This window comes from Salvelinus namaycush, chromosome 25 (genome assembly GCF_016432855.1).
Source record: "Salvelinus namaycush isolate Seneca chromosome 25, SaNama_1.0, whole genome shotgun sequence".
Taxonomy (NCBI): domain Eukaryota; kingdom Metazoa; phylum Chordata; class Actinopteri; order Salmoniformes; family Salmonidae; genus Salvelinus; species Salvelinus namaycush.
This window is the reverse complement of record NC_052331.1, coordinates 33,237,468-33,250,279: the sequence shown is the minus strand read 5'-3', so window position 1 is coordinate 33,250,279 and position 12,812 is coordinate 33,237,468.

Here is a 12,812-nt window from a genome sequence, read left to right as displayed (position 1 = left end):
ATCAGGTTTAGAAGATATTCATTAAGCAAACACTTTCAAATGGGGTTTCAGTACACATAATTCACAAATAATTATGAATGAATCACTTTACACTAAGGATTTAAGGGATTTTTTTCTAGCTTTATGTCAAGACAACAGTTGCTGTGAAATTAGGTTGATCTCAGGTACCTGGTGACCTCTTCAAAATCAAATCACATTTTATTTATCACATACACATGTTTAGCAGATTTTATTGCGGGTGTAGCAAAATGCTTGTGCTTGCACTTTCTGCAATGTCAGATTCTTGTTTCACAATTTGTATTTATTTTTTCTTCACAAGGTGCGGGGCTCGAAGGCCTGGTTGCCAACATGAGCGGTTAGCCGTTAGCGGCGTCATGACTCACAAAGGACTGCATTGTACTGTAATTAAGCATGAATGTTCACAATCTCTCTCATTTTCCCTGTGACCTTTCCCACTGGCTCACTGTAGCTTGCTGTTTATTCAACTGTCTCTACATTCAGTTACTCTTGCTTATTCTAAGCCATACAGATGTAGAATCTTAATTTGAGACAGTTTTCTACAGCAGGAAAATAATCGTGCAGCATTAGGAAAGGTGGATTATAATTAATGGACATGTGTAGAGGTTGTTACATTTTTCATAAGGCAAATCAAGTCTGCAATTTCAAAGTGGAAATTACAAACTTTAGAAGCCATTTTAAAACTCAAATACACCACAAGTTTGCATTTCCTGCTGTGCAGTAAAATTCTCCACAACAAAAGAGTGATCAAATTAAGATCCCACACCTGTACATGCCCAGTCTGTAAGTAGTCACGAAAACCCGACCCTAGACAAAAGAGTCACTGACTAGGGTCTGGTTTCAATGATGGACTCTTTATGACATGGAGGAACCACGTCACTGCCTACATCACTACTTTATCCGCTTGAATAAAATACAAAATAGTAGCTAGCAAGACTGAGATCACAGAGGTTATTTTTAATGAGTGCATTTTACAAGTGGCTAGTTTGCATCAACTACCTCCACTAAAACCACTGCAAAGGTTTTGCCTGCAAACTTAGGTTTTGAATCGCAACTTTCTGGCAGATCTGCCTTATGATTTGTTGGGAGATTCCCCAGATTATTTTGCCCTTATCGACATAGACAGTGACATGGTTGGAGTCCAAAGGAGTCCTTCATGGAAAGCAGATCCTAGTCACTGTGTTGCCCTAGGGTCAGGTTTTCGAGACTAGACTGTAAGGGTGATTTTTGTTTGGTTTATGTAAACTATCACTCAGATCACCCTACAGCTAGCTAAATGTCAGTCAATGAATGCCTTTGGAGCTGTTTTTAACCAAATGGCAGGTCGGTGGATTTCTGAAAAGCTATTTTAGCTCTCTGGCAGTCATGGCCTTCAATGTAGTTGGGTAGTGTGATGGGTTATGTAAACACTACAGTTGTATCACGTTTCACAAAGCACACATTGACACTACTGTTGCATATGCAAATATGCCTAACATTGGTCCTGCAGGAAAGTGTTTTAACTACGCTACGTTGGCTCAACTTTTGGAAACTGTTCTTAATATAAATCAATGGCGAACCTTTCAAAGTGAATGGTTGGAACGAGTGATGCACAGGTTGACTCGGGTTATAGTCGCATGGCGGCTGGGTTTAAGGTCATTAAATATTATGTGGCTGAAGGACAGGTGGCGGGCGGGTTGAATAAAGAGAAACAATACCTTCAAAAAAATCTAAAATTGTATAATTCTTGTGCACTTTATGTAGGCTACATGGAGGTTTTAATTTCATTATTTTAGGTTATCTGGTATTAGTGCATAAACCTAAGCTTCAGGGCTTCACTAAATGTGCCAAATAGCCTACAGTACACAGCCAATCGCCAAATAGTTATTTTGGGAAGGGGTAAATCCACAGAGGCAAAAATTACATTTTTGAGGTTTATTGAATAAAACAAAAGCTGACGAAAGAAGAGTTGAACATAAAGAGAAGGGAGGGCCATAAAAGTAACATTTGGAAAAGATTTGGGGAAGTGGTAAAAGAGGATGATAATAGCAGTGTTATGTGTGATGATTGTGAGGTGCTATACAAATTTAACAGTCACAATACGAGACTTCAAATAGGCGTATGGCATGTCAAGGGAACTGTAGCTTGCTGTTTAGATGGGTTAAATGGAAACTGGAATCTGGACACTGACTGTAGATCTATAACCTCTCACATAACCTTAATGATAACTCCTGTAGAATTAAGCATTTCTTACAGTAAAATGAAGAACTAAAAGTCGGTTAAATTTGTACTTGGGAACAGGAGTGAAGAAATATGCTTTTTTCCTCCTGCATCTTAATAGAATGCAATGCTCAGTTAGATACCATCTGTAGAGCTTCCATCTTCATCATAAAACCAGCATGAAAGGTGATCGTTTTTCAACCACGTAAAATATGCATCAAAGTCGAAATGAAATCTTATCAGAAACACATTGGGTCATTTTCACAGCTTTCTTTTTCTCCCCAGTCCCTAAATGTCTTTGCTCCATGAAAGATTACAGAGAAAACGTTGTCAACTATACATGTTGCGTTTATATTTTGTTCAGTAAAGTCTTGGTCCCATGTTTCATGAGCTGAAATAAAAGATCCCAAAAATGTTACATATGCACAAAAAGCGTATTTCTCTAACATTTTGTGCACAAATGTGTTTTCATCCCTGTTAGTGAGCATTTCTCCTTCGACAAAATAATCCATCCACCTAAAAGGTGTGGCATATCAAGAAGTTGATTAAACAGCATGATCATTACACAGGTGCACCTTAAGCTGGGGACAATAAAAGGCTACTAAAATGTGCAGTTTTGTCACACAACACAATGCCACAGATGGACATTTTTTTTGAGGGAGCGTGCAATTGGAATGCTAACTGCAGGAATGTCTAACAGAGCTGTTGGCATATAATTGAATGTTAATTTCTCTACCATAAGCCACCTCCAACATCGTTTTAGTGAATTTGGCAGTAGGTCCACCCGGCCTCCACTTCCGGCTTCTTCACCTGCGGAATTATTTGAGGCCAGCCACCCGGACAGCTGATGAAACTGTGGGTTTGCACAACCGAAGAATTTCTGCACAAACTGTCAGAAGCTGTCTCTGGGAAGCTCTTCTGCGTGCTCGTCATCCTCACCAGGGTTTTGACCTGACTGCAGTTCGGCGTCGTAACCGACTTCAGTGGGCAAATGCTCACCTTAGATAGTTAATGGCATGCTGGAGAAGTGTGCTCTTCATGGATTAATCCCAGTTTCAACTGTACCGGGCAGATGGCAGACAGCGTGTATGGTGTCATGTTGGTGAGCGGGTTTGCTGATGTAAACATTGTGAACCGAGTTCCCCATGGTGGCGGTGGGGTTATGGTATGGGCAGGCATAAGCTACAGAAAACGAACACAATTGCATTTTACCAATGGCAATTTGAATGCACAGAGATACCGTGACGAGATCCTGAGGCCCATTGTCGTGCCATTCATCCGCCGCTATCACCTCATATTTCAGCTTGATAATGAACAGCCTCATTTCGCAAGGATCTGTACACAATTCCTGGAAGCTGAAAATGCCCCAGTTCTTCCATGGCCTGCTGTCAAGACTTCCGCCGAAGTCGGTCCCTCTCCTTGTTCGGGCGGCGTTCGGCAGTCGACGTCACCGGTCTTCTAGCCATCGCTGATCCACCTTTCATTTTCCATTGGTTTTGTCTTTGTTTTCTACACACCTGGTTTTCATTCCCCCATGTTTTTTGTGCGTGATTGTTTCAATGTTAATTTCGGTTCATGATGGCTGGTATTTCGACGGGTGCGGTTTTCACCCGTGCATAATATATTTACCGTTTGTATTTGGTCAAGTGTACTTGTGCCTTTATTTTTGAGTAAAGTACGTCGCTCACTCATTTTGCTCTCCTGCGCCTGACTTCATGCACCAACTACACTCACCTTATGACACCTGCATACTCACCAGACATGTCACCACCCATTGAGCGTGTTTGGGATGCTCTGGATTGACGTGTACGACAGCGTTTTCCAGTTCCCGTCAATATCCAGCAACTTCGCACAGCCGTTGAAGAGGAGTCGGACAACATTCCAAAGTCCACAACCAACAGCCTGATCAACTCTATGCGAAGGAAATAATACTGCACTGTTGGAACTAGGAACACAAGCATTTCGCTACACCCGCAATAACATCTGCTAAATATGTGTATGGGACCAATATCATTTGATTTGAGATGTGTCACACTGCATGAGGCAAATGGTGGTCACACCAGATACTGACTGGTTTTCTGATCCACGCCCAACCTTTTTTTAAGGTATCTGTGACCAACAGATGTATATCTGTATTCCCAGTCATATGAAATCCATAGATAAGGGCCTAATGAATATATTTAAATTGACTGATTGGCTTATATGAACTGTAACGCAGTAAAATCTTTTAAATTGTTGCATGTTGCTTTTATATTTTTGTTCAGTGTATATACAGTACCAGTCAAAAGTTTGGACATACCTACTCATTCAAGGTTTCTTCTTTATTTTGACTATTTTCTACATTGTAGAATAATAGTGAAGACATCAAAACTATGAAATAACACATATGGAATCATGTAGTAACCAAAAAAGCATTAAATAAATCCATATATTTTATATTTGACATTCTTCAAAATAGCCACCCTTTGCCTTAATGACAGCTTTGCACAACAACAAATATTGTCTTTGTTCTCATACTATTATTATAGTCTGTGTAGTTGTACATATACAGATGGAAACACAACAATTACATTAATATTATTACTACTACAACTGGTATGTTATCTTTCAAAGTTAAATGATTGATCATATCTGACATGGTTGCGTAACAAAAATTGTCATTTTTACAAAAGTATCTCTAAAAGCCTTGATGTTCATCAGTCCACGGTAAGACAAATTGTCTATAAATGGAGAAAGTTCAGCACTGTTGCTACTCTACCTAGGAGTGGCCATCCTGCAAAGATGACTGCAAGAGCACAGCACAGAATTCTCAATTAGGTTAAGAAGAATCCTAAAGTGTCAGCTAAAGACTTACAGAAATCTCTGGAACATGCTAACATCAAGAGAGCAGTTCACACCAGATATCCCAAGAATATTGCTGAACTGAAACAGTTTGTAAAGAGGAATGGTCCAAAATTCCTTCTGAGCATTGTGCAAGTCTGATCCGTAACTACAGAAAACATTTGGTTGAGGTTATTGTTGCCAAAGGAGGGTCAACCAGTTATTAAATCCAAGGGTTCTCATACTTTTTCCACCCTGCACTGTGAATGTTTACACCGTGTTCAATAAAGACATGAAAACGTGTAATTGTTTGTGTGTTATTAGTTTAAGCAGACTGTTTGTCTGTTGTGACCTAGATGAAGATCCGATCAAATTTTATGACCAATTTATGCTGAAATCCAGGTATTTCCAAAGGGTTCACATACTTTTTCTTGTCACTGTATATTGCAGGCACTACAGACAATCACAGACTACAAAAGGAAAACCAGCCACGTCACGGACACCGACGTCTTGTTTCCAGACAAACTAAACACCTTTGCCCGCTTTGAGGATAATACAGTGCCACCGACGCGACCCGCTACCAAGGACTGTGGGCTCTCCTCCGTGGCCGATGTGAGTAAGACATTTCAGGTCTGGTATACTTTAGCGCCCTCTAACACAACTGGACCTTGAAGCCAGTTTCACTGCCCCTCCCCCACCCCCCACATTCAATCTCTCCCTATCCCAGTCTGCTGTTCCCACATGCTTCAAGATGGCAACCATTGTTCCTGTACCCAAGAATGCAAAGGTAACTGAACTAAATGACCATAATATCACCTCCACCTTACCTGTCACCCGAGACCCACTTAAATTTGGTTACCACCCTAAAAGGTCCACAGACGATACAATCGCCATCACACTGCACACTGCCCTATCCTATCTGGACAAGAGGAATACCTATATAAGAATGCTGTTCATTGACTACAGCTCAGCATTCAACACCATATTACCCTCCAAGCTCATCATTAAGCTTGAGGCCCTGGGTCTCAACCCCGCCCTGTGCAATTGGGTCCTGGACTTCCTGATGGGCCGCCCCCAGGTGGTGAAGGTAGGAAACAACATTTCCACTTCACTGATCCTCAAGCAACACAAACACGTGCATATACACACACACACACGCGCACACACACACACACAATAACATACGCACTATACATACACATGGATTTAGTACTGTAGATATGTGGTAGTGGTGGAGTAGGGGCCTGAGGGCACACAGTGTATTGTGAAATCTGTGAATGTATTGTAATGTTTTAAAAATGGTATAAAATGCCTTAATTTTGCTGGACCCCAGGAAAAGTGGGGATCCTTAATAAATATGGGGATCCTTAATAATGGGGATCCTTAATAAATACAAATACTGAGGCCCCACAAGGGTGCGTGCTCAGCCACCTCCTGGTTCACCCATGACTGCGTGGCCATGCACGCTTCCAACTCAATCATAAAGTTGCAGACGACACAACAGTAGTAGGCTTGATTACCAACAAAGACGAGACAGCCTACAGGGAGGAGGTGAGGGCTCTCGGAGTGTGGTGTCAGGAAAATAACCTCTCACTCAATGTCAACAAAACAAAGGAGATGATCGTGGAATTCAGGAAACATCAACGGGATAGCAGTGGAGAAGGTGGAAAGTTTTAAGTTCCGGACAAACCGAAATGGTACACCCACACAGACAGTGAGGTGAAGAAGGCTTTAGGAGGACAGCTTTAGGAGGAACAGCTTTAGGAGGATCATCTTCAACAGCCTTTGGCTTGTCAGCTAAAACCCTCACAAACGCACAATTGAGAGCATCCTGTCAGGCTGCATCACCGCCTGCTACGGCAGCTGCACCGCCCACAACAGCAGGGCTCTCCAGAGGGTGGTACGGTCTGCACAACGCATCACCGGGGGCAAACTACCTGCCCCCCAGGACACCTACAGCATCCAATGTCACAGGAAGGCCAAAAAGCTCATCAAGGACAACAACCACCCGAGCCATTGCCTGTTCACCCTGCTATCATCCAGAAGGCGAGGTCAGTACAGGTGCATCAAAGCTGGGACCGAGAGACTGAAAAACAGCTTCTATCTCAAGGCCATCAGACTGTTAAACAGCCATCACTAGCACAGAGGCTGCTGCCTACATACAGACTTGAAATCATTGGCCACTTTAATAAATGGAACACTAGTCACTTTAATAATGTCACTTTAATAGTGTTTACATATCTTGCATTACTCATCTCATATGTATATACTGTATTCTACACTATCTATTGCATCTTAGCCTATGCCGCTCTGTCATTGCTCATCCATATATTTATATATTCTTATTCCTTACTTATATTTGTGTGTATTAGGTATTTGTTGTAGAATTGTTACATATTACTTGTTAGATATTGCTGCACTGTCGGAACTAGAAGCATAAGCATTTCGCTACACTCGCAATAACATCTGCTAACCATGTGTATGTGACCAATAAAGTTTGATTGGTTTGAGATGTTGAGGGTCAGCTCAGCGTTTTGGCTTGGAGGAGAAAAGTTATTTAGGCAGGCCTGTGGCATCAAGGAAAACATTTGAAGTTGTCTGTACCACAAACTACAGTATGGACTACCTACATACAGTATAACTTCCAGTAGATTTGTATTACAAAGTTCATTAAAAGGCAGGAAATTAATTTCCTGTAAAAGGGTCAGTTGTGTACACAGCACATCAGCCCTCTCTGTAGTTGGGCACTGTTCTCATGGGATTTCTCTGCTCACACTGTGATTGGACACAAGTAATATAACATGGGCCCCTCCCCGTTCACTGTTACAATCCCCATTTACTATTCATCGCTCATAGTCACCATGAGAAGCATGGCCTCTCGGTTTGTCTCAGTAACATCTGTGTGACCCCACACCCCTAGGTCTCCCCTATAATTTCTCATCAGAATGACTGATTTTCCCTTTAATGTCTAGCCACAACTTCACAATTTGGTTTTCCTCCTCAGCAACTATAACTAGCCTTTTATGCATAATTATCATCAAGTAGCTCAGTAGCGAGAGGCCTAATGTCCAATAACATCCATCCCCATTAAGTACACACTTTAAAAACTCAGACTAGAAAAGACCCAGCTTCGGGCTCATCAGTTCCATGACTCTGTCTGAAACAGCTACAATGGGTCAATAGCAATCAGCGATCACTTTCGTGTAACAGTATAACTTTAAACCGTCCCCTCGCCCCGACACGGGCGCAAACCAGGGACCCTCTGCACACATCAACAACTGACACCCACGAAGCGTCGTTACCCATCGCTCCACAAAAGCCGCGGCCCTTGCAGAGCAAGGCGCAACACTACTTCTAGGTTTCAGAGCAAGTGACGTAACTGATTGAAACGCTACTAGCGCGTACCCGCTAACTAGCTAGCCATTTCACATCCGTTACACTCACCCCCCTTTCGACCTCCTCCTTTTCCGCAGCAACCAGTGATCCGGGTCAACAGCATCAATGTAACAGTATAACTTTAGTACGTCCCCTCGCCCCGACACGGGCGCGAACCAGGGACCCTCTGCACACATCAACAACTGACACCCACGAAGCGTCGTTACCCATCGCTCCACAAAAGCCGCGGCCCTTGCAGAGCAAGGGGCAACACTACTAATAGGTTTCAGAGCAAGTGACGTAACTGATTGAAACGCTACTAGCGCGTACCCGCTAACTAGGCTAGCCATTTCACATCCGTTACACTCACCCCCCTTTCAACCTCCTCCTTTTCCGCAGCAACCAGTGATCCGGGTCAACAGCATCAATGTAACAGTATAACTTTAAACCGTCCCCTCGCCCCGACACGGGCGCGAACCAGGGACCTTCTGCACACATCAACAACGGTCACCCACGAAGCATCGTTACCCATCGCGCCACAAAGGCCGCGGCCCTTGCAGAGCAAGGCGCAACACTACTTCTAGGTTTCAGAGCAAGTGACGTAACTGATTGAAACGCTACTAGCGCGTACCCGCTAACTAGCTAGCCATTTCACATCCGTTACATTCGCAAACAAAATACCACCTTCCTGTCAGTGCCAGATCAATTCAATAGCAACTTCATCTATGTTTATGCGGTTTGCAAACTCGATATCTATCCCAGGCTTTTTTCTTTAACACACAGCAACAAAAATGGTACCTCTATATCAGGAGAGTCCTATCTCACATATGGTATAACTGCCCAACTAGCACAGAGATATGACAGTATTTTACCCAGAGGCTGGTGGGAGCAGCTATAGGAGGATGGGCTCATTGTGATGGCTGGAATAGAATTAAAGGAATGGAGTCAAATGTGGTCTCCATATGTTTGATACCGTTCCATGTATTCCATTCCAGCCATTACAATGAGCCCGTCCTCGAATAGCTCCTCCTACCAGCCTCCTCTGATTGTAACTATCCTCAACATGAAAGGGAAATCTAGTCAGTTGCACAACTGAATGCATTCAACTGAAATGTGTCTTCCGCATTTAACCCCACCCCTCTGAATCAGAGGGGTGAGCTTGGTAGATACAGAGAGCATTGTGTTTAACACTCCTGAGCTGTTCACACTGCATGCGTGGCCCATCATCTGAAAGTGAGCCATACAAATAATTTGTATTGGGATGCCTCTTCTGGTTCTAAAAACCCTGCAAGCCCAGCAATGTTGCGTTGCCAGCAGGACAGTGTAGCCAGCCCCCTTAGATTTTTCCATTTGAGATGAATCACTTTGAGCTGCACACTTAGTGACCCGTGGGTTTATTGCCTGAGATGGGCCTTGGCAACAGAAGCTCTCTAGAGTTTCCAGTCGATGCTGAAGGGGCTCAGGCTCAACAGTAAACTGCTGTTTACCTGCGCACTCTCTCTTTTGGGGTTTCTGAGAGCGCACACCTACGGAGAAAGATGAAGAGAAAGAAAGTCACAGGCAGCGACACACTGTGTCACTGTTACACCACTCTTCACAATGACCATTGTCATTCGCAGGTGTCTTTCTCTTGTCCCCCTCTCTGTTCCCCCTCTCGACGTTCCTCAGAGCTCTGCTTGATCTGGCCACGTTGCCTGTAAATTGAATCAGTTGGGAACACTGTGTACACATTCCGCACAGCGTGAACTTAGCTGGCTCCCGGAGCTTCCTGCCACAGCAGCTCCTATTAACTCATTGAGGTTTCTTCTATCGCCTGCTAACCCTTTCCTGACCTGAGAAAAGCTGAATGTTTACAGTACGGAATCCATACGATCTACACATGATTTCTGTTAGGAAAAAAGGGGACCTCGGTGAATGATTAGCTTGAGCTAGGGTCAAAATTACTGTAACATGTTTGGCTAATCTTTCTTTACATGTTGTGTTGTAATCTTTAGCATGGTAGAGTAGCAGCAGTGGTCACATAAACCCGGTGCTTAAACTGTACTCTCAAAACAGAATGCCATGGCAGCCTGGTTTGACCCATTCTCAAGATATAAATATCACAGGAAGATATATTAATCTATGCTACTTACCTCTTATGTCATACGACAAAAGTGACATTTCCATAGCCAGTGCCTGATTACACAACGGTTGCACCTGCTGTGTTTTGTTGAAGCATCTCTTCTTTCACGGTTTTCACTATATATATATATATATACACTGCTCAAAAAAATAAAGGGAACACTTAAACAACACAATGTAACTCCAAGTCAATCACACTTCTGTGAAATCAAACTGTCCACTTAGGAAGCAACACTGATTGACAATAAATTTCACATGCTGTTGTGCAAATGGAATAGACAAAAGGTGGAAATTATAGGCAATTAGCAAGACACCCCCAAAAAAGGAGTGATTCTGCAGGTGGTGACCACAGACCACTTCTCAGTTCCTATGCTTCCTGGCTGATGTTTTGGTCACTTTTGAATGCTGGCGGTGCTCTCACTCTAGTGGTAGCATGAGACGGAGTCTACAACCCACACAAGTGGCTCAGGTAGTGCAGTTCATCCAGGATGGCACATCAATGCGAGCTGTGGCAAAAAGGTTTGCTGTGTCTGTCAGCGTAGTGTCCAGAGCATGGAGGTGCTACCAGGAGACAGGCCAGTACATCAGGAGACGTGGAGGAGGCCGTAGGAGGGCAACAACCCAGCAGCAGGACCGCTACCTCCGCCTTTGTGCAAGGAGGTGCACTGCCAGCGCCCTGCAAAATGACCTCCAGCAGGCCACAAATGTGTATGTGTCTGCTCAAACGGTCAGAAACAGACTCCATGAGGGTGGTATGAGGGCCCGACGTCCACAGGTGGGGGTTGTGCTTACAGCCCAACACCGTGCAGGACGTTTGGCATTTGACAGAGAACACCAAGATTGGCAAATTCGCCACTGGCGCCCTGTGCTCTTCACAGATGAAAGCAGGTTCACACTGAGCACATGAGCACATGTGACAGACGTGACAGAGTCTGGAGACGCCGTGGAGAACGTTCTGCTGCCTGCAACATCCTCCAGCATGACCGGTTTGGCGATGGGTCAGTCATGGTGTGGGGTGGCATTTCTTTGTGGGGCCGCACAGCCCTCCATGTGCTCGCCAGAGGTAGCCTGACTGCCATTAGGTACCGAGATGAGATCCTCAGACCCCTTGTGAGACCATATGCTGACACATGCACATTTGTGGCCTGCTGGAGGTCATTTTGCAGGGCTCTGGCAGTGCACCTCCTTGCACAAAGGCGGAGGTAGCGGTCCTGCTGCTGGGTTGTTGCCCTCCTACGGCCTCCTCCACGTCTCCTGATGTACTGGCCTGTCTCCTGGTAGCGCCTCCATGCTCTGGACACTACGCTGACAGACACAGCAAACCTTTTTGCCACAGCTCGCATTGATGTGCCATCCTGGATGAACTGCACTACCTGAGCCACTTGTGTGGGTTGTAGACTCCGTCTCATGCTACCACTAGAGTGAGAGCACCGCCAGCATTCAAAAGTGACCAAAACATCAGCCAGGAAGCATAGGAACTGAGAAGTGGTCTGTGGTCACCACCTGCAGAATCACTCCTTTTTTGGGGGTGTCTTGCTAATTGCCTATAATTTCCACCTTTTGTCTATTCCATTTGCACAACAGCATGTGAAATTTATTGTCAATCAGTGTTGCTTCCTAAGTGGACAGTTTGATTTCACAGAAGTGTGATTGACTTGGAGTTACATTGTGTTGTTTAAGTGTTCCCTTTATTTTTTTGAGCAGTGTATATATATATATATATATATATATATATGGATATAGTATGTGGATATTTTCAGCTCCAGGTACATTCACATAGGCCCTAGGAGATGTAAAAGTTTCTTGCTGAACAGTACATTTAAGTAGAGAGGTACAGAGACACTGCACTACTTCATTCTCAGGTTGATAGCCTGTGTCCTTTGAAAGTTTTCTGACTCAACCGAAAGAACTAGATAGATATGAAAAGAATCTATTGATAAAAGATCATCCATGTCTTTGGTTTTCTGTGTCCCATGATATGAGCCACATGCTGGCGGGATGATGTGATCAATTAGAGCACAGCAGAGCAGGAAGATGCTTTTAGGTGACATCAGTGTTCCATGTAAACAAGGACCACCTTGTTAAAACAATCACAGTAGTGTATTTTAGTATACTGTGACAAAATGGTATGAAGCAGATGAAAGAGGGAGAGAGACACACATACACGCACACACAGTATTGTGTGCACACACAAATGCATGGATGCATACACACACATACATACCCACAGACACACACACGTTGCTGAGCGGATGAAGACAGCAACTTCCCGGCTGAGG